At 41.6% G+C, this 23951-nt stretch overlaps 1 protein-coding gene and 1 pseudogene across 1 annotated transcript in view; both read right to left on the minus strand.

Moving 5' to 3' along the window:
- Positions 1-23951, minus strand: part of SH3RF3 (SH3 domain containing ring finger 3) — a 456086-nt gene that overhangs the window by 417586 nt on the left and 14549 nt on the right. The gene's annotated exons all lie outside the window — the stretch shown is intronic.
- LOC130023966 (RWD domain-containing protein 1-like) lies at positions 22539-23179 on the minus strand (annotated as a pseudogene).

The raw sequence follows: 23951 nt of genomic DNA on the forward strand, positions 1-23951 counted from the left end.
CTTCAGAGCCGAATGTAAGCATCCAGGCTTGCCATTCACTCCACCCATGTCTGGCACAGAGCTCACGCTCTGGAAACACTTGTTTCATGAGTGAATTACTGTTTCATCCGAGAAGCAGACCCATTCTCAGCTGCAGCAAAGGAAGATCCAGGCATGTTCCATACATACTGGTAACCGTGCAGGTCACAACAGTAACAGCAAATGCTGCAGAGCAAGTGTCCAAATTGAGTCCTGCCTGTTACACAAAGGCCCCTCGGATTGTTCTCTCAAACAACTCCTTTCCTCAGGAAATATCTACAGGCCCGTGAGCTATAGTTTCTGGTTAACATGTAACAGCTATGACATACACAGAAAATCAAGACCCAAAGAGAAACAGGAGATATTTATTTCCTTTTAAATTAATATATCAAGTTATCTGTGTTTCATAAATTTACATTCTTTAGTCACCTAAATAGAAACATCCCAGTTAGTTTGCACTGCAAACCCAGTCTCTCGTGCATACTGTATTGCTTGCTTGTTTGTCTCTTTGCTTGCCTTGTCCACTCTGGAAAAGCCTGTGTTCACTCTCACACATATACTGACATTCTCTTCTCTCACAACTTTCTAAATGCTTCAACAAAAATGTTCTTGTTTCACACACACAGAGAAATAAAAAGTCATGTAAACGCTGATATAAATACTAAGTTAAGTCACACTCTTCAATTCTGTTACACTCATAGGGTAGTCTGCTCATCAGACACAAATCTGAATTTTTTGGACTCCTTAGAGGAAATAAACTGGAAATAGACCAATGAACAAGTTAGCACAAGCAGAGACATATACCCCTTTCCTGGCTGGCACTCTTCCATTCCAGGGAGATGGGTATGTTGATCTTCATCATAGCACAGGTCTCAGAAAGTGAATTTCATACCACTAATGGAAGGCATTATGAAGTTAGCACAAATAATATGCCTACCTCCCAGCAAGTAAAATACATCCCAAGAAATGCTAAATTCTTGGAGACTGGCCGGCACTGTTCCACAGTTTATTTTTTTAATCATGAAGAAAGTCAAGGTTGTCATTAGATTACAACTTTACACTGCTCCCTGGAGAAAGCTGACCTTGCAAAGGCTCCTCAGTTACAAGTGCTGAGGCCTAAAAAGAATCCCCTTACACAAGCCAGCAGGTTGCTCTTTCCCCAGGCCACTTGTACTATGCTGAGTCCCGTAGAGGAGAGGCTGTACCAGGGTAGCAGTCATGCCAGACACTCGGCAGAGTGCCCACAGGTGCAGCATGTCACTGGTATTCAAAGACCATCCTCACAGCCACCTAAACATTGGGTATAAGCAGAATGTTCATGCCTAATTTCTACAGTGAGGATGTCATAGTGAGGTGTACTGACAGTCCCTCACAAGTCCTTCTTAGGAGGCAGCATAACAGCCATAAAGAAGGGAAGCCAACCCTGAAACAGGACATCAAGGGGAGCTGATGACCAGTCCATGACAGGACAGAAGACACCCATTCTTACTGTGGATAAGGTGTCTACTGATATATCAGAACCAGAGTGATAGTACAGCATTTGCCATGCACACAGATGATCTGAACTCAATCCCCAGTATCTCATATGGTCCCCTCAGCCTGCCAGGAGTGATTCCTGAGTGCAGAGACTGCAGTAAACCCTGAATACCACCAATGTAGTCCAAACCTCCCCACCTCCTCCCCCCATCCTTTAGAATGGCTCGGAATTTGTAACCCCATGATGAGACGTTTGTACAGCAAGGGATTGACTGCTGTTTTTATTCCCTGAAAGCATGCATTTTGAAGCCTAACAAAAAGATAGTCTGAGCAAAATAAAGGCCTGTCTTATTTGGGTTTGTAGGATGATTTATTTTTAGCAAATGAAAGGCTCACATAAACTTTGGGAAAAACAGCCTTCTCTCCAAAGCCACATTTAAAGGAACCACCATGAATTATGTGTTCATCCATTTATAAATATTTGTGGACAGATAAGAGATCCAAAAACGAATAAATTGACAGAGCCTGGCCCTAATAAAACTTACCCACTAGTTCAGAATTCAGACACAGAACCACAGAGATGTGCGATGACAGCTCGATGAAGGAAAAATATAAGATGGAGAACCCACCTATTCACTGGTCACTTCCCACCAGCTAGAAACCAGCAAGATGACACTATCTTCTTAAGTCATAAATGATGAAAATATTGAGACAGCTAATGAGTTACATTATAGACAACCTATGCCAAAATGTGATCTTATGTGAATTGCTCTACCATATCTCCTTCCGTGTCATTGCTCTTAAATATTTAACTAAATTAGTTACCATGTTTTGGAGTAAAATGCCATTTTCTCTCCTATTTTAGATACAGGCTACACTGACTAAAAGAGTGAAGGAGGAAAATCTCACATGCAAAAAAGACATATCATAAAAGCTCCTGGAAACAGTAGGTTTATATACTAGAATGGTGGGTTACAAAATCAATACCCAAAAGTTCATATCTTTCCTATATGCAAATAATGGAAAGAGAATAAAGGAATTTCCTATATGCAAACAATGAGGGAAAAGAAAGATATTTTTAAAAATCCCATTCACAATTGTGCCTCAGAAAATTAAGTACCTCGGAATCATCTTAACCAGAGAGGTGAAGGACCTGTACAAAGAAAACTACAAAACACTACTTCACAAAATAAAGGACAGCATGAGGAAATGAAGACACATCTCCTGCTCATGGATTGGGAGAATTAACATTGTCAAAATGACAATACTTCCCAATGCATTATACAGATTCAATGTGGTATCTATAAGGATACCCATGACATTTTTCAAAAAAATAGACAAAAACACTCCTGATTCATATGAAACAGTAAACCCCCATGAATAGAAACATCAATTCTTGGGGGGGGGAACAGGGGAATAGAAGATAGAAGGCATCACCCTCCCCAACTTCAAACTATACTACAAAGCAGTAGTAATTAAAATAGCATGGTATTGGAATAAAGACAGACCCGCAGACCAACAGAATAGAATTATATACCAATAGAATAGAATATATGATCACTTAATCTTTTTTTTTTTGCTTTTTGGGTCACACCCAGCGATGCACAGGGGTTACTCCTGGCTCTGCACTCAGGAATTACTCCTGGCGGTGCTCAGGGGACCATATGGGATGCTGAGAATTGAACCTGGGTCGGCCGCGTGCAAGGCAAACGCCCTATCCACTGTGCTATCACTCTAGCCCCAATCACTTAATCTTTAATAAAGGAACAAGAAATGTGAAATGGAGCAAAAGGCTCTGCAGTAGATGGTGCTGGGAAAACTGGGCAGCTACCCACAAAATAATGAACTCATACTTTTCTTCTAAAGCCAGGCACAAAAGTCAGATCAAAATGGATTAAAAATCCCAATATCAAATCTGAATCTATAGGCACATGGAGGAAAATATAGGTAGAAACCTCCATGACACTGAAGCTAGAGGCATCTTTAAAGATGAACACCATGGACCAAGCAAGTAGAAGCAGAAATAAACATATGGGACTACATTAAACTAAGACGCTTCTGCACCTCAAAAGAAACAGTGATCAAGATGCAGAGACAGCCCAGGAATGAGAAAAAATATTTACCCAATATCCATCAGATAAAGGGTTAATATCCAAGTTACATAAGGCACTAGTAGAACTTTACAAGAAAAAAAAATCCAACCCTATCAAAAAATGGGAAGAAGAAAAAAATAGAAACATCCTGAAAGAAGAAATACAAATGGCCAAAAAGAATATGAAAAAATGCTCTACATTGGGCTGGAGTGATAGCACAGCGGTAGGGCCTTTGCCTTGCACGCAGCCAACATGGCTGACCCGAGTTCGATTCCTCCGCCCCTCTCGGAGAGCCTGGCAAGCTACTGAGAGTATCTCGCCCGCAAGGCAGACCCTGGCAAGCTACCCGTGACGTACTCAAAATGCCAAACACAGTAACAACAAGTCTCATGATGGAGACGTTACTGGGCCCGCTCGAGCAAATCGATGAACAACGGGAGGACTGTGATCCGTGATCTGCTCTACATTACTAATCCTCAGGAATATGCAAATCAAAACAACAATGATATATCATTTCACACCACAGAGACTGGCACACATCCAAAAGAAAAAGAATAACCAGTGCTGGTGCAGATGCGGGGAGAAAGGAACTCTCATTTACTCTTGGTGAGAAAGCGACTGGTCTAGCCTTTTTTGGAAAACAATATGGACATTACTGAAAAATCTAAAACTTGAGATCCCATATGACCCAGCAATACAACTTATGGGATTATACCTGGGGTGAAAAAATACACAGAAAAAGTGACATCTGCACTTGTATGCACTTGTATTGCAGCACTGTTCACAATAGCCAGAATATGGAAACCACCTGAGTGCCTGAGAACAGATGACTGGTAAAAGAAACTCTGTTATATTTTCAGAATGGAATACTATGCAGCTTTTTCAGAAAATAAAATCATGAAATTTGCTTGTATATGGATGGACATGGATAGTAACATGCTGAGTGAAATGACTCAGAAGGAGATGGACAGACATAGAATTATTGCACTCATTTGTGGGATATAAAAATAAAATAGTATGAATCAAATACCCAAGGACAACAGAAACAAGGGCCAGGAGCATTGGTCCATGGTTTGAAGTCTGCCTCAAGCGGTGAGGGAAAGGGCAGTTGGTATAGAGAAGGGACCACTATGGCAATAACAGTTAGACGTGATCATTCTGGATGGGAGATGCATGCTGAAAGTGGGTAAAGGATCAAACATGATGGCCTGTCAGTATCTATATTGCAAAGCACAATGCCCAAAAGGAGAGAGAGATAGAGTGAGAGAGAGAGTGCAAGAGACAGAGAGAGAGAAGATAAGTGCCTACGATAGAGGTAGACTGGTCAGGCAGGAGTGGTGGAAGGGAAACTGGGTACATTGGTAGTGGGAAATGTTGGAACATTATGACTGAAACCCAGTCATAAACAACTTTTTAACTGTGTATTTCAGTGATTCAATTAAAAAAGAAAGAAAGAAAATGTAAGTAGAAAGCAAAAGAATTGCTCAGAACTATTCTCAGGATAATTTTGTTATTGCTCTATTCTGTGCTGCCACTGCCTCTTGAGTCATCTCTGAAAGCTGACACGTTGCTGGTATTTTACCATCGCCATTGCTACTATCCTACTGAAGCCTATTTGGAGGAAAGGGACATTTACAAGTATATTGATTCATATGTGCAGTACACAATAGCAAACAGTGATATGTTATAACTCTAACAAAGTGAAAACAATGCTACCTTAAGAGGGTTGGGGTGATAGCTCAAGTTATAAAGCCCACGCGCAGCATTCAAAAGGCCCCAAATTCACTCCCCAGTACTGATCAGATTGGTACTGCCAAGATTAGACTAGAGGTCCCCAGCACTGCAGTGCTTAGTCTGAACTCCAACCATCAGGCCCACACCTGACAAATGGAAGCATCACTGAACGTGGCCCCACCTCCCAGCTCCACTGAGTGTGGCTCCTACTTTATAATAGGCTAAAATCAGACCAGAGTAATAGGTTAGCAAGAAAGGTATTTGCTTTGCACACTACCAACCCAAGTTCAATCTCTGGTATCCCATATGGTACCCCAACCTGTGACATGAGTGATTCCTGAGTGTAGGGCCAGGATTAAGTCCTAGAAACATGTGGGTGTTACCAAAAAAAACAAAATATTAATAAATAGCATAATAAAAAAGTAATACCATTTTAAAATGTTTAAAAGACAAGTTTATTTCTTTAAATGAAAGTGTAAGGATTTTCTCCTTGTTTTCTGGTCCCAAATTCTTTGTGTTCAGAAATTCTCCCCTTAATTTTCCACGGTGAAATTTCCTAAAAATAATTACATTGAGTGATTTTTTTTGTTGCTTGAATAACCTTTTCTTACTGCCATTGCTCTGATTCAGTCCGTGTAAAAGTGTCTGAGGAGAAAAAGATGTAACACAGTAAATAAAAGGCCCTCCCGTTGATCGTCGATTTGCTCGAGCGGGCCCAGTAACGTCTCCATTGGAGACTTTGTTGTTACTGTGTCTGGCATATCGAATACTCTCGGTAGCTTGCCGGGCTCTCCGAGAGGGGCGGAGGAATCGAACTCGGGTCGGCCATGTTGGCCGCTTGTAAGGCAAACGCCCTACCCGCTGTGCTATCGCTCCAGCCCAAATTCAGTTGACAGAGACTCGATTTGCTCGAGCGGGCCCAGTAATGTCTCCATTGGAGACTTTGTTGTTACTGTGTCTGGCATATCGAATACTCTCGGTAGCTTGCCGGGCTCTCCGAGAGGGGCGGAGGAATCGAACTCGGGTCGGCCATGTTGGCCGCTTGTAAGGCAAACGCCCTACCCGCTGTGCTATCACTCCAGCCCTAACACAGTAAATAAGCTAAGCATAATATGGTAGCAAAAATTATTTTCTTTAATGTCAGAACTAGGACAGAGGTTACCACACTAAGGAGTTTCTACACTACTTTGTGCGTGAGTGATTTTAAAACTCTCCAGAGCTCACCTGGGTAGCATACAGGAGTTATTTATCAACAGAATTTATAAAGAGAAAAATTGGGGGGAAAATGAGTAGGCCTTATGGTAAAAACAAGAGAGACAGAGTTAAATTCATAACCATAAACAAAGTTAGTCATGTTCCACTTCTCAAATACTGCAGATCACCAGTACGGGGGCACCTGTGGAAACGCTGTCTCCTGTGGCACACACACACTCTGAAAGCTTTAGAATAAGTATGCTTCTCCCTTGGTCAAGTGAGGATTCTTGTATATCTAGAAAAAAAAGGAGTCTAGGGGTGGCAGTGAGTGGAACTCCCTCTTGCGATATCACTGGACAAAGAAACACCTGCCTGAAGTTTGTCATCTCACCCAGCACTCAGTCTATCAGCACTGTGTTCTAGAGCCAGAGAACCATTCTTCTCAGGTCTGTGTTCCTAGCACAACTCTACTCTGGCTACTTTTTGTCACATGAGGAAATGAGAGTGTGAGCCAGGGTCCCATAAAGTACCCTGACTGAAGGCATTTTTTCCATCTTTCTTGAGTGTGTCCTTTCTCCTCTAGCTGTGACAGAAACATCTGTCTCCAACTCCATTGCTTCCCACACGTTCTTCAGTAGGTTGTGGAAATGCCTCTGAAAGCCCAACAGACGTGTGAACCAATGGTTTTCTCTTTCCTCCAAGTCCTATGCAAAAAGACCCATGTGTGCAGTTGGTTCACAGAGATATGGCAGGGAACTGATGACCTAAAGCAGGCCGCCCTATCAAAGGAGAGAAGGCTGAAAACAAAGAGAAACTCACCCAACAGGTGCAAAAACATAATATTTTATCAAGGCCCACTGCTACAGGAATGAAAAGTAATTCTGTGAAGGAAACTGGCTATCTTCATTTAAATTCCAATGAATTAAATTCCGAATTCTTTAAGATCTTGAAAAGGAAACCAACCAGGATATCTTCACTGGTTTTAGTTTTGTTTACAATGGTCCAGTTGCACTGTACAAAAAAAATCTTAACAACGCTTGTTAGAGAGACCAAGACCTGGAGCAAAGGTAGCTAGATCTAGTTTCTGCAAGGTACAGACTGACACAAATTTTCATAGGTTGTACAAGGTAGTCTACATCATATTGGTTGCCTAAAATTGAACAAAGTAAGACATTTACACTTTGGAAATTGACAACATACAAGTGAGTGCTCTGTTTATATTTTTCCCCTTTTAGAGATCCAATCTTCAAAGCTTTATTAGCACTTAACTGCCTGAGAAAATTCTAGACAGATGGGAGAGTTAATATTAGTAGTTAATGTAAAACAGCCAGGCTTTGCTATAGAGTAGACACACAGACACACACACACACACACACACAATAATAGTTATCCATGTCACTGTCACTGTCACTGTCCTCCCATTGTTCATTGACTTTGCTCGAGCAGGCCCAGTTACGTCTCCATTGTGACACTAGTTACTGTGTTTGGCATACCAAATACGTCATGGGTAGCTTGCCAGGCTTTGCAGTGCGGGCGAGATACTCTCAGTAGCTTGCTGGGCTCTCTGAGAGGGGCGGAGTAATCGAACCTTTGTCGGCCAGGTCGGCTGCGTTCCAGACGAAGAATTTCCTGAGTATCTGACACAGTAGAAGATACATCTCTAATTGCCCCCACAATCACTGGGGTTCAGCTTAGAGGAAAATACAAGAGTCCAAGGATCATGTAAGAACAGACGAATGTATAAAGAAACTATGATACATCTACACAATGGAATAATACTCAGCTGTTAGGAAAAAATGAAGTCATGAAATCTGCTCATAACTGGATGTACACGGAGATTACCACGCTGAGTGAAATAAGGCAGAATGAGAGGGACAGATATAGAATGACTGCATTCATTTGTACTATATAAAAATATATAGCAGAAGACTCATAGCCAAGGCCAGGGAAAACAAGGGCTAGGAAAACTGGTCAGTGGTTGTAATCTACCACAAGTGTGTGGGGGGCAGAGGGTTGGTAAGATAGAGAAGAGACAGTATGACAATAATAGTTGGAAATAATCATGCTGGACAAGATCTGAGGGTTAAAAGTAGGTAAAGGTATATACCTGATGATAGGAGGGGAAACTGGGGACACTGGTGCTGGGAAATTCTACACTTTGTGGAAGGATGGGTGTTGGAACACTGTATGACTGAAACCTAATCATGAACAGCTCTCTAAAGGTTATCTCACAGTAATTCAATAAAAAAATCTTAGGAAAAAGAAGTGTTAGCCCATGACTGAGGGAAGGAGTCATGAACCTGGCTGATGAGTGAGCACTGGGTGTTATGGGTAGACGGCGAATCAGTCCAATAGTGAAACTGTAAAAATGTGTGTTTATAGAGCACAATACTGTGTTGTACACTAAAAAATATGCCAAGGATAGGTCTCCCGTTTTTAGAACAATGAAATGGAAATTTTAATGTAAAAATTATCATTATTAAAATCTTATGGAGGAGGCAGAAGTAAGGAAAGAATTGAAAAACAACATCCAGATGACAAAAGAGAAACATGAAAATAGATCAGAGAGGTCATGAAAAACATTGTTTAGGAGAAAACCAGACCAATTACCAATGTTTCATTCTTACATCGAACTGCAGACTACACAGGGGCTGTTATTTCACTCTAAATTGTGGAGTCACAAGACTTCCAAACCCCAGAACATCTATTCTTGTCTACAAAGAGCAGCCATCAGCAGTTTGATAATACTTAAAAGTATACTTATGATTTCTGCTTTCCAACACTGGAATAACTTGTATCATCAGAAAGAACAAGGAAAATGCCCTAAACTCACACACCAATATAACCTCAGGGCTGAGGCAAAGCCACTGAAGTGTCCTTCAGTCCCCGTTTCAGGCTGGGCCACACTAGGCCTCAGAAGGTGCTTTCAGTGGGATGTCTAATCAGCCAGACCCAGTGGGAAGCTAAAGGTCACTACTTTGATCTATTCCACCTGAGTTTTCTAGCAGCAGAGCCTGAACATGAATCTCCCATCACTGTCAAGCATCCCAAACTTTTACTCCTCAGATCAAAGAGGATGTAAATCTCTGAAAGATGACCACTTCAGTTTTCCTAAAAGCAACCAAAAGCTTCTCTCAAACAAGCAAAAGTAAAGAAGAAAGCTGTTGCTTCTAGTGTCCAGTTGCAGTGTTCAGTCCAATGGCACCAACTGTAAGTGTCTGGTCAAGGAATTAAATGTTTCTAATTAACAAGCTAGTGTAGAGCACTGGACTGGCAGGGGGCTGGGGTGCAGGAAGAGAAAAGAGACCCTGGCTTGGATGTGCTTCTAAGCTGTCAGAGAAATTTTCTGAAGTAGTTTTATTTACACTTAACACTTCATAAGGATCCTAACAGTCATGCCTAAGTGTTTCATGCTCACAAAAGTCTTCAGTTAGATTAACAACATATACAAGCTGAGCTCATCAGTGTGAGACCTTGTCTCTTTAGCTGGCTTTGTGCCAGATACATTCGTAGAAGAAAACAGCTGTGTCCTTCAACACTTCCTATCTAAGTCAACAGAATCCTAAACCAGCATCTACACATTCCCTCCATATCTTTAAGATACATCCCAAGGGCTGGGTAGTAACTCAAAGCATCTCCCAAGAAACAAGCTGAAATAAACTCCAGCAGGATGAGGTACAAACACCAAAACAAACAAGACACATCTGAATGGAAACAACATAGGACACCATATATAAAACAGACACCTGTGGCTTACAACCCGCAGGACCTAATCCTCTGACTACCCAGTAATTAAGAAAATAGAGGATCAGTAGGTAGATGCCTCACCCCCAGATCTCACAGATGGTGGGTGGGAGAGAGAATTCTAATGTGGGACCACCTCTCTGCTCTCTCTCATACTCCTATACTTCAGTGAACTGATACTAGGCAAGTGGGCAAGATTCTGCTAGACTCTGAGTGTGGGGAGGAGGCGGGGACATGTGTAAAGGACTCGTGTGAGGATGTCCATGTCTTTCAATTGCTTCTGATCCCCGGATACTCATGTCCAACAAAACTAGTCTCATTGGTGGTGATGATGACTAGATGCAGAGAAACCCAAGAGCACTCCAGGAAGCACCAGAGAACTTTGTTTCTAAATAAACAGCTCATTGCTTTTGCTCATCCTCTACTTTCACAGCAGAATATGCTAAGCTTCCCCTAGAAATCCCTACCTCCTAGGGCTGAAAGTCTCCATCCCCTTAGCTTGTCAAGACACATGGAAGACTGCTTTAGTTAGCAACCCCTCTAAGCCATCCCTTACCCACTGCAGAGAGGCACTCCAAAATTCACATCCCCTTTGGTAATCCTCATTTACCAACCTTTCTAGGACTGAAGTACACACTCTGGGTCAGTCCATAATGAATTCAGAATTTCCTTCCATAGTGGTGGAACTCCAAGGAAACCTATGAGCTGTACAAGGTGAGTCTGAATAGAGTCTAGGTCCACTATTTTTGAATACCTGGTTAATTCTCCATTTGCTTTTCCACTGGAAAACAAGTACTGAATAAACTCTTATTTTGCTGAGTTACCTTGAGAAAATTGAATGAGAGGAGGCTAGCCATACCCTGGTGTAAATTATGTAGCTGTTTAGGCTCCAGTTTCAAAGTCACCCTCATGCTGCTGAATGAAGACGGGGAACAGTGGAAACCTCTTCTCAACAGCTGAAGATCATTATAACCACCAGTCAGTTCACTCTAGGCATCTGAAAATGCTTTACCTGAAAAATTTTTTTCTGAAATAGCAAAGGAATTGTTACTTGAAAAATATAAACATAAGATTGTCATAAGGTGAATCCTAAGTGTGGTGTAGACATTGTGCAGAGGAAAAAGAGAGGCTTAGGGGCAATTCTGAGAATTGTAGGACAGAGAATGCAATATGTGAAGGCTTCTCACTTGCTGCACTGTGGAGTGTCTCACTGTGGCACTGCCATGGGCAGGCAAAGCTTCCCATGGCCAGGAAGGCCACCGCACAGATGCATACTTTCTGTTTGGGCATGCTGTGGAGAAGTGTGCATGTATTAAAGTCCTTGAAGGTTTTCCCCTATTCTAGTTGAGTTTCCACAAAGCATAGCAGAGCTGCAACCAGAAGGCTTTGTTGATAACCGTCTTCCTGCACTAGTGGAGGCCTCTTGCCAGCCTGAGTTTCCTAAAGAGGAAGAAACTGCCTCAGTTTAGAAGTCTGGAAAATATAGGTCATGGTTCTCTTCTGGTTTCTTACTAACCATGGGGCTTTCACGTAATCTTTTGTGACTTGTGTCACCATCTGTAAAATGGTGTCAGAACACAGAATGGTGATCTATAGAGATAAAATGAGCATTATGATGAAGTAAGTAAAACTCTTCGGCCAGTCAATACCCGTTGATGACACTACAACAATCTGGGAAATAAAATTCAAGAGCTCTTACTTTACACAGATGATAAGAATACCAAAGAGATATTATAAGCATAAAAGAAATATATCTCTTCTCCCAGTGACTCCTGGGGCCTTTTCAGGGGTCAAATATGCAAATCTGACTGGAAAAACAAGCAAGCAGACATAATAAGTGATCTGTGTGATTCCAGGTAGAAATCAACATTAATTAAATTTTACTTGGTGGCTTTTAAATAAGAGTACTTGGACTAAAAAGAAAGCAATAAGTACCCCCTTTAGCTATAACTGATAAAGGAGAAGTGTTCCTCCCATCATCTCAACAGAGGGATTATTTTATTTATTTCTGTTTCCCTGCATTTTAAGAGACAATATTTTATTTTATTTATTTTTCCAAGCATACATTGAACATTTATTTATTTATTTGTATTTTATTTTTATAAAGTTGTTCATGGTGATTTATTACATTAAATATTCCAATACCAATCCAAATCCAACCACCATTACATCTTCCCACCATCATTATTTTCAATTTTCCCAACCACTACTCAAGCCTGCACTGATGGAAGCTCATAAATAATTTATTTTGTATTTTTTGTTATGAATAATTTGCTAAAAATTATCAAAAAAGATTTCTAAAGAAGAAAGTGTGTGAAGATTGTTGTATCTTACCATGAGCAATTAAGCCTTTATATAAGAGGTTACTAGCATGTTGTTACAGGCAAAGCCTTGTATATTATTATTTTCTTGATCAAGATTGGTTGCTTGCTTTTTTACATCCCACCCAACCCCCCACATATTTTTTAAACTCCGTGTTTTACAAAGTTGTTTATGTTCCAGGAATTCAATATTCCAACATCAATCCCACCATCATTGTCACCTTCCCCCCACCACTGTCTCCATTATAGCCCCTATAGCAGGCCCAAAATAATTTATTTTACATTGCTTGTTGCCAACAAATTGCTAACATAATGGTCAAAAATTATTTCCTTAGAAGAAAGTCAGTGAAAATTGTTGTATCATACCATGAGGATCTTAAAACTCATATTTCATGTTTTATGAGTCCTTGTCTAAGGGATTACTAAGATATTGTTACAAGTTAAGCCTGCTGTGTTAAAGTTTTGGTTATTCAAGATTGGTTGGTTTCTACCAATCTTGATTGGTTGGTTTCTATTTCAAGATTGGTTGGTTTCTACCAATCAAGATTGGTTGGTTTCTATCACACCAATCTGGTATAACTTGATTGTTCGTGTTATAAAGGTCGGAGATGTTGCATAGCTGTGAATGCAGATGCATGCTCTGAAAAATTCAGAATTTTTAGCTGAGCAGTCAAGTTGGAGTTAAACTTTTAACTGGGTGATCGCTTTGGGGTGTGGGCATGATTGCTGGTGCTTCCAGAAGCACAGGAAGGTGGGGGAGTGGGGAGAGGTAGCCTATTCAGACTCCAAGAAGTCCTTGAGTTTTCAGCCACAGGAACCCAAGTATCTGAGGTTTTTATGGTTAAGTTCTCTGTAAGGCTGCCTTGAGGTGATCAAATCTGGCCAGAGACTCAGTGGTAATTTTGGAGTGTAGGGACAAGTAGTTGCCGGGGCTCTGTTTGAACAGGCACTGGCCCACACCACTTCAAGTGTTCCAGATGGCTCAGACAGGAATGGGTGTCTAAGAAATTTTGGCGACTAGTTGATCTCTTGTATGATTTATTTATGAGTCTCTGGAGCAAGACATGCACCATGGTGAAGGTGGTCCACAGGCTGGGGAATCATTATAAATGAACAATCAGGTAGACTATTACTTTAAAGAAATAATTCATAGCTGTTTGTTTATAATTGGTGATTGTTCCCTGACCCAACGGTGCTACAAACACTTTAGGCAGACTTGCCCCACCGCCCAAGACCCTCATCTAGCTTAGAAAGCATAAAGATTCCATGCCCTGAGAATCTAGAATACTGAGAAGCATGAGAACATGAAATGCAATCAGGATTCTACAAGGTCTATGATAACCCTCTAGTCTGTAACTCACCAAGTGAGCTTGATGTAGTGCAAATTCATCACTCTGAAAACTTGGTTCCCGAACGCTCAGGTGAAATACAAATTAGAGAATGTAGAATCTTGGACAATGGCTAGTAGGCCAGAAGTCTTTAAAAAGACAGTCAAGAATGAGAAAAGACTCTTGCTTTCAAAATTATCTTCCGTTTTTTTGCATGGACAAATAAATTTGAAGGGGAATGTGCTTGAAATCAAAAGATGGTTCAATATGTGGCTGTAGATTGGCCCTAGAGCCACTAAGAAATCCTACCTTAATCCATCATACGTGAAACAGTAAAAAGAACATAAGGTTAGAGAGAGATCCAACAAAATAGTTCAAATAAAGCCTTACATCTTGATATATTCACCATCCACTTTATTTTATTTCTACTCATGAACTTTTATATGTATTGGCTATTCACTACTTGTCCTACAGTACTATGGAGACCATTCCAAATTTCAGTGTTAAATTCAGAATTGAATTAGAGGTTAGACAGTCTCTGAATCAAATTACAAATAATGTTTAATGTGTAATCAAAAAATACACAACTTTAAAATCTCTCCAGTGTAAAGTGGTAACAAAAGCAAGATAAAAGTAGCCATAAATAATACTATACTTAGAGAACCTCTACCAAGAATCTCCTAGAAACAATAGACTTGTATAGTAAAGTTGCAGGCTATAAAATCAATACCCAAAAGTCCATGGCCTTCCTATATGCAAATAGTGAAAGAGAAGAAAGTGACACGAAGAAAACAATCCCGTTCACAATTGTGCCCAAGAAAATCAAGTACCTAGGAATCAGCTTAATTAAGGAAGTAAAGGACCTGTACAAAGAAAACTCCAAAACGCTACTTAAGGAAATAAAAGTGGACACAAGGAAATGGAAAAATATCCCTTGCTCATGGATGGGGAGAATTAACATTGTCAAAATGGTAATACTTTCCAAAGCACTGTACAAATTCAATGTGATCCCCATTTGAATACCCATTCTTCAAAAAAAATGGAACAAACACTCCTGAAATTTATATGGAACAATAAAGCCCCCACGAATAGCTAAAGCAATTCTTGGGAAAAAGAAAATGGGGGGAATCAACCTCCCCTAACTTCAAACTCTACTAAAAAGCTGTAATAATTAAAACAGCATGGTACTGGAACAATGGCAGAGCTGCAGACCAATGGAACAGGGTTGAATATACTGACATCTCCCCGCAAGCATATGATCATCTAATCTTTGATAAAGGGAAGAAAAGTGAAGTGGAGCAAGGAAAGCCTCTTTAACAAATTCTGCTGGCAAAACTGGACGACTACATGCAAAAAGTGAGCTCAAATCTCTGCCTAACACCATGTACAAAAGTAAGATCAAAATGGATTAAAGATCTAAACATCAGAACGGAATCCATAAGGTACATTGAAGACAAAGTTGGCAAAACCCTCCATGACATTGAACCTACTGGTATCTTCAATAATGTCACACCACTGGCCAAGCAAGTGAAATCAGAGATAGACAAATGGGACTATCTTAAACTAAGAAGCTTCTGCACCTCAAAAGAAACAGTGACCAAAATACAAGGACAGTCTACAGAATGGGAAAGGATATTCACTGAATACACATCCAACAAGGGGTTGATATCAAGGATATACAAAGTACTGGTTGAACTCCACAAGAAGAAAACATCTTACCCCATCCAAAAATGGGATGATGAAATGAACAGAAACTTTCTCAAAGAAGAAATCCGAATAGCTAAAAGGCACATGAGAAAATGCTCCACATCATTAATCATCAGGGACATGCAGATCAAAACCACAATGAGATATCACTTCACACCACAGAGACTGGCCCACATCCACAAGAACAAAAGCAACCGATTCTGGCGTGGATGTGGCGAGAAAGGGACCCTCCTTCACTGCTGCTGGGAATGCCGACTGGTTAAGCCCTTTTTGGAAAACAGTATGGACAATTCTCAAAAAATTAGAAATTGAGCTCCCATTTGACCCAGCAATACCACTCCTGGGAATCTATCCCAGAGAAGCAAAAAAGTATAGTCGAATTGACATCTGCACTTGTTTGTTCATTGCAGCACTCTTTATAATAGCCAGAATCTGGAAAGAACCTGAGTGCCCGAAAATAGATGACTGGTTAAAGAAACTTTGGTACAGTTACACAATGGAGTACTATATAGCTGTTAGAAAAGATGAAGTCATGAAATTTACATACAAGTGGTAGCACGGTCTGATAAGCACGGTCCTCCCGTTGTTCATCGATTTGCTCGGGCGGGCCCTGTAACGTCTCCATCATGAGACTTGTTGTTACTGTGTTTGGCATATTGAATACGTCACGGGTAGCTTGCCAGGCTCTGCCGTGTGGGCGAGATACTCTCGGTAGCTTGCCAGGCTCTCCGAGAGGGACGGAGGAATCGAACTCAGGTTGGCCATGTTGGCCACTTGTAAGGCAAACGCCCTACCGCTGTGCTATTGCTCCAGCCTGATACAAGTGGTACTACATGGAAAGTATCATGTTAAGCAAAATGAGTCAGAAAGAAAGGTATAGACATAGAAATATTGCATTCATCTGGGGAACATAAAGTAACAAAATAGGAGACTAACACCCAAGAATGGCCAAGATTTGTACCAGGAATTTTGCTCCCTGGCTTGAAGGCCAGCCACACATGCTAGGGGAAAAGGCAGCTCAAATAGAGAAGGGATCACCAAATAAAGGGTGTTGGGAGGATCCTCCCAGGATGGGAGAAACATGCTGAAAGTAGACTATAGACCAAACATGATTGCCACTCAGTGCCTCTTTTGCAAACCACAACACCCAAAAGGAGAGAGAGAACAGAGGGGAATGCCCTGTCACAGAGGCAGTGTGGGATGGGGGGTGGGAGGGATACTGGGATCCGTGGTGGTGGGAAATGGGCACTGGTGGAAGGATGGGTATTTGATCATTGTATAATTGAAACCCAACCACAAAATTTGTAGGTCTACAACTGTACCTCATGGTGTCTCACTAATAATAATTTAAAAAGTAAGGTAAAGGTAAAGGTAAAGGCCCTCCCGTTGATCGTCGATTTGCTCGAGCGGGCCCAGTAACGTCTCCATTGGAGACTTTGTTGTTACTGTGTCTGGCATATCGAATACTCTCGGTAGCTTGCCGGGCTCTCCGAGAGGGGCGGAGGAATCGAACTCGGGTCGGCCATGTTGGCCGCTTGTAAGGCGAACGCCCTACCCACTGTGCTATCGCTCCAGCCCAATTTAAAAAGTAGCCATAAATAAAAGATAGACATTGATTAAAACTTCCTTTGCCTGATAGTAGAAGAATGTTCAGTTTACAAAACCCCTTTCTTTAGCTCAGTGACCCATCACCTGACCTCAGAGGGCAGCAGGGATCCCAGAATGCCACAGAAAAGCCAGGAAACACACTGTTGTGTTCTATAATTCCAATAAAAAATGACCAACTGCAACATGCACAGGTGGAAGTCATTAAAAGTGAGTACTGAAATAGAAAGTGCAAATTCTTCAGGTTTGTGAGAAAAAGGACAGTAGTCCAAACGTGGAAACAGTCTCCAGAAGAGGACTCTGCTCTAAAACCAAGTAAGAGCACTACTCTCCCGGCTCTCCACTGACCCTGTCTCAATTCTTGGTAGCTCACCCCCTCTCCCCGGCCAGATCACACATTCACCTGGATGCCAGGAAAGCAAAGACAAGGACATTTGTAACCACAGAACCTGCCACCTTTAGCTGAACAGTCTGGTAATGACTTAGGGTCAATTATAACATCCAGTCTGCTCTAGTGTACCCACTGATGAAAAATTCAAGTCAACTGAGACATCAAAATTGGCTGGGGTCCTATTTCAGGAGCCTGGCCTGGAAAGGCCCACACTTCATTATTGTAGATCAGTAGTGGCAGTGTTCTCAAAATGCTTTCCACTCATATGTACCACCCCACAAGGCTCTTGACTGCCAGACTCCCACCAAGAAAACATATCATCATCCCTGTGCTGAGAAGCATAGGTCTTCATCTCTGTACTTCCAAACTCTAGGTCAATGTTGTCACCCAGGAATACAAAGCAACAGCAAAGGACCACCTTGGAACCCACCACCACCCCATCAGCAAGCAACTCAGGGCCATCAGGTATGTCCCATGCAGGGAACCAGACACTCTGGAAATAGCTTAAAGCACATGTTATCAAAGTGTGAGAATCACCACACAATGTAGTGTCTGAACTTTGTTATGTCAATACAGAAGTTTCAGGCCTCTGGGTCTGCACCCCAAGTCACTGGGGTCACTGATTGATCATCTTGAATGAGGGCCCCATCAGTAAGATCATGGGTCCAAATGCAAACAAGCCTGAGTGTGAGATATGCTGGGAAGCATCCACAGACCCCACGTGGAAACACAGCCAGCAGCATGCACAAAGAGCAGCTCCGCTCTGCTCTGGGCACTGCGTGTCAAGAGCAGACATCTGCTCCAGAGAAAGCTGGAGTGGCATTCAGACCAGAGAAACGGTGAGTGCTGGATGTGCGAGCAAAGGTAGGCAGGTGGGCAACTGAGATTCCCCTAGCACGGTCTAGTGTTCATGTTATTACCTTCATGTTACTCTGCAAATTGCTGTTCTCACTCTATCACTGGAAATTCTCATTTCCTTCTCAGTAGAACCATGTATCCAAACTGCAGGCAACATCACCCTAATTTGCTTATAAGCCCTTACCAAACAGACAAATTTAAAAATCACAAAGGGAGAGAGAAATATCCAATTCTGGCTTTCCCTGAGGAATAAACTCTCACTTTCTCATTAAATACTCGCTTCACCGTCGAAAGTGAATTAAATTTCTTTTATCAGAAGAGGAAGCGTTCATTCACCTCACTCACAGACAGAACTTTTCACCAACATTAGTCCTGTTTTAGTGAAACATTCATCCCGATGCAATTTTTGACTAGGCTGCTAACAGGATCACAACCAGTTTTGCAAATATACCACCACACCCCGCCTCCCAAAGGATCTTCCCTGTGCTGCACTGCACCAGGCCAATCTCACAGCTGGTGCTGCCTTGACCAGGGGTTGCATCCCAGGGGAGGTGGCTATGAAAATGGTGCCCAGGGGCCTCCATTTGAGGGAAGAGAACATGAGCTAAAATTCCCCCATCCAACTTTGAAAAACAGGTAGCTCCTCACTAAGAGGCACCGTTGAAGGAGGTGGCAAGGACAACTCCCGTGCCTGGTCCAGTAAGGTCCATGCTTCACTGTTGGAGTAGGAGTATGTATACCTCCTAGCACATGGGCAGTAAGGGTCAGCCCAGGGCTCCAACCACACCTGCTCAGGACAGCATCAGTCTCTTCACTGATATCCCAATGAAATGCTATTAGATAATTATATATCACTGTATCACTGTCATCCCATTGTTCATCGATTTGCTCGAGCAGGTGCCAGTAATGTCTCCATTTGTCCCAGCCCTGAGATTTTAGCAGCCTCTCCTTACCTATCCCAACGCTGCCATATTGGAGGCTCTTTCAGGGTCAGGGGAATGAGACCCGTTATTGTTACTGTTTTTGGCATATCAAATACACCACAGAGAGTTTGCCAGGCTCTGCCACATGGGCGGGATAGTCTAGGTAGCTTGTCAGGCTCTCCGAGAGGGATGGAGAATGTATATAAGAGAATACAAGCAAGTATGTACCACTGATGTACCTAAAGCAGCACACATGTGTTTGGTTTTAATATACTTACTTGTATATACATATACATATATATATACATATATACAGCAAATTCCAGTTTCCCTATAGTGAACTTTCAAACATCACTGTTTTATTAAATTAGATTTGATCCTAAATGTCACGTCAGGACCTGGAACAAAGTTGTTATACATTCCCCTTTCACTTGAGACATGAGCCCAATATTATTTACTTATTTCATGATGCATGTTAGCAAAGAGCATTATATGAAGGATATGACAAAAACACACCAAGAAAAGAACAGGGTACAACACAGGTTCCCCAAAATCACAGAAATGTAACATGATGTGGGTGGGAAGTACCCACCTCACCCTATGGTATTGCCTATCACTTTAGGAAAAAGACAATAAGAAAGTGATGACTTTTGGGACCCGAGCGATAGCACAGCAGAGAGCGAATTTGCCTTGCATGCAGCTGACGTGGGTTTGATTCCCAGCATCCCTTATGGTCCCCCGAGCACTGTCAGGAATAATTCCTGAGTGCGGAGCCAGGAGTCACCCCTGTGCATCGCCGGGTATGACCCAAAAAGAAAAAAAAAAGCAAGTGATGATTTTGTAATCATTTACTTATAAGACACTCTTCCATGAAGAAATTAAATGCAGGTACTGAATCTCACTTCCTCCAGAAAAGGGCTGAGGGTGGGGAGAAATTAAATTCCAAGTTCATCAACTAAGCCCTGAAAAAAAAAAAGACTGCTGATGAAGAGACTTGTGAGAGAAGCGATAACTTCCTGTTGGTGAATTTAGATCATCAGCTGAGTATGACAAATATGCTCATTCTGGGTATCAGAGCAATTTCTCAGCATGTCTCTGATAAGCCCTCCAGGCTGTTATTACATTATGTTCAATCCCAAAATTCCTGCAACTGTTTGCAGACTCTATCACAATGACAATTCAGAAACTAGGAAATGCCTTGCTGCTGCCTCTGACCTCTAACAGTGAATTACATGTATACAAGTATGTCAGAACCATAAAAGTAGTAAAATTTGAGCTTCTGAGACAGGATTTGGAACGTTCTGATCCTTTAGAGCCCAGTGTCTGGCACAGAGTTACCAGCTATATGTGACTATTGAATGCTTGAAAAAGGGAGATACAAAAGTAAGGTAAGCTCTAAATACAAAATATTCATGAGGCTTCAGACCAAGCAATGAAAAATAAGTAAAATATATTATTAATAATTCTGGAGTGATTAACTTTCAGATACAATGAACTAAGTAAGATAAATTATTAAAACAGTTTCACATATTGCTTTTCACCTTTGTAAAATGTGTCTACTAGAAAGTTTTAAAGTTCACATGTGGTTTCCATTAATTATTTGTATGGACACTGCTGTTTGGAGTATAAATTTAAGAATTTGAACTATTAAAAATTTTTATTTGAACACATATTAATCCATTAGCTTTTGGCAAATATTTTTGAGATATGTGAGTGTATGTGTCTGGGGGTGGGGAGGATTATATTTTAAGCCTGTCTCCATGGCCATAAATGCTGATCCCCACAAATATCTGGGCTTCATTTTACACTCACTCTAAAAGGAAGGAGACTCTAATTGCAGAGACGGGTCATCGAAGAAACTTTTGGACAAAAAGATAGCATTAAAACTTGACTCCCTTATGCACACATTTTAATCCTCCAGAATGAGAGTCCTTCAATCCCTGGCAAGAGCCAGAGGATCCCAGATGTTCAAATACAGGGAAGAACATGTCATGTTGATGTTCTCTGTGCAGTGACCCTAGATTACATCTGAAGTGCTGCCAGCACAGAGGCCCCCCCGACAAGGTCAGCGACAACCCCTTCGCCATCCTCTCCTCTGTATAGCAGCTCTTTATGTTTAGCTATGAAATATTAATTTGCACTGGTACTTATGCACATTTTTTTACAATTAGGGTAAAAGCACAAAAAATTCTAATTGCTCTCTAAGAATGAATGGGCAGGTAAGGAGGAAATAATGTTAACTGTGCAACTATTGGAACTAAAGTTCAACCTCAGCCTATACCTTGGTGTCCTGCTCTTTCTTTGGTAAAATAAGGACCACTGCACTCATCCAGAAAAACTGTGACACCGAAAGCAAAACCTCTCAAGGTTCAGACTGAAAAGTGTGTGGCAGGCCTCTCTTTCCCATAAGCAAAATGAGTTACAGGTTTCCATTTCAGAACTGTTAAAAGATTTAAGTGATGAGTCTACTGTTTTATAGAAAATTATTTTTTCTAAGAAAGTGTTTAATTGAATTAAACACAGAAGTTCTGAGAACAAAACCAATGTTAGAAAAATCCCTAGCATGTCTTTTGCCATGTCCCCTCAACCCCCCACCTCTGCAGACACAAAATCCTGAAATACTAAGCTGCTTGATGCAAAACTGAAAGTTAAAGAAGGTGATAGGGGGCCCACTGATAGCACAGGACAACAACTTGAGATAAGGCAAGGAAGGAAGGAAGGAAGGAAGGAAGGAAGGAAGGAAGGAAGGAAGGAAGGAAGGAAGGAAGCTCTGTGGGCCCAAGCTCTCTCTCCCTCCTAACTGGTCCTATTCTGTTTCCTCTTGTAGGCGAAGCTCTAGCCAACTTTTCATTTCCCTGCAAGTTGGGAACAGCCTTCCAGGAAATGTTTCCTTCACAACATCATTTTCCATACCCTCTGTAGTTTAAATCAGAACCTCTTAAACCCTTTCGCACTACCCCATATATATAAAAGATATGCGAAAAAAATCAAGCACTTACTGATAATATGGAAACTACTTTATTTTTCTTTTTATTTTGAAATTTTAAGCTGAGTTCATTAAAGTTCAATGATGAAAGCTCTAAGAAGAATATTCTCCTAAAAATTCTTCACTCTTAGAAAAAAAAAAGAATGAAAACTCAACACCTCTAAGGCTGGCCACAGACGCTGTGGCAACCGGGCCTGATTAGAGAGTCTATAGTCAGCCCAGTCTCTGGGTCAACTGGACCATATTCTGGGCCATCATGATCATCCCCCAACTCCAAGTCATCCATTTCCTGGAACAATGTCTCCTTTCCCCTCACACTGTTTCCATTATCCTCCAAGAACTGGATATTGATGTGTCAAGACTATGATCTGTTTCAAATAGCTGCTTCCCACATAATTCATTTTTTCCTGCTTGCTCTTCCTTCATTTGTTTCCTTTTAATTTCTAAGAGTCTGCATCCAATTTGAAGTTCCAATTTTAGAAATGTTCAATTGTAACAGGAATGCCATAAAGTAATTGCTTATCAGCTTCTTCTGCCTCTCTTTTTTGTTTCTTTTCTCCTTCTCTTCTAGTTTTCATTTGATCTACTATTTCATTTAATTTTTTCCCACAGTTGTCACAAGGTAAAGGTCATTACCATACCAAGGTTTTCTTCTGCCTGTAGTACTAAGAATTTATAAAGTCTGAGACACCATTCTCTTCTAGATTTTCCTGGGAGAACATTCCATAAAGGGGTTTCATCTGGGTATCTTTTACTATATGCAAACGGGGTAATCTGGACAGTTCCATCAGTTCCATCATTTTACTCCAACCACAGCAATAGTTAAGCTGAGTGGATTTTCTGATTAGACTGTCTCAGACTCCGATTTTCGGTCATTAGTGGAGAAAGAGAAACAGCTGTGGGGTTAGTAGCTAAGTGCCTTACCACCTGAGGTGAAGAACTTGGCTAGAGGACAGTGGGCACGTGGCCTGGCTGGACCCTTCTTCTCCTCCTTTCCCGGAGGAGCCTGAGGTTGTGGTGGCTCCACCCCAAGCGAATGCAGGACCCCGGAAACTAATTTGAAAATAAAAAGTCCTTAAGTTACGCAGCCAATACAGGTCCTCCACCCAAGTTTCAGAGGCTAGAGCTTTCATCTGCACTGCTCAGAGCTGGAGTCAACACCATCTGGGTTCTTGGCAGTCACAGTGACCTGATGCTGGCCCACAAGACAGCTCCAGGGCCCGTGTGCAGCTAGCTGAGCTGAATTCTCAGACCTCAAGATCACTGAGCACTGTCAGGTGAGTTCTGTAGGCCTCCAGCAGCACTGGGCAAGCATGGTACACTCTAGCCCACTTGATTGAGTATTGCCATGAGTGCCCACTGGACCTCTTGAGTACTGCTTGGGAGGCCCCACAAGAAAAGAGAGCTACATCGGGAAATTCCCCGGGGAGTTCCACATTCTGAGCACAGGGCTAGGGAAGAAACACAGCTGCAATCGTTTATAGGGTGACTTCCGTCTTCAGAAGATTTATTAGTTTGTTTTGGAGAACAAACTAACACCTACCACCTAGAGGTGCTCAGGGCTATTCCCAGT

This window comes from Sorex fumeus, unplaced genomic scaffold, assembly GCF_029834395.1.
Source record: "Sorex fumeus unplaced genomic scaffold, SorFum_2.1 ptg000026l, whole genome shotgun sequence".
NCBI lineage: Eukaryota > Metazoa > Chordata > Mammalia > Eulipotyphla > Soricidae > Sorex > Sorex fumeus.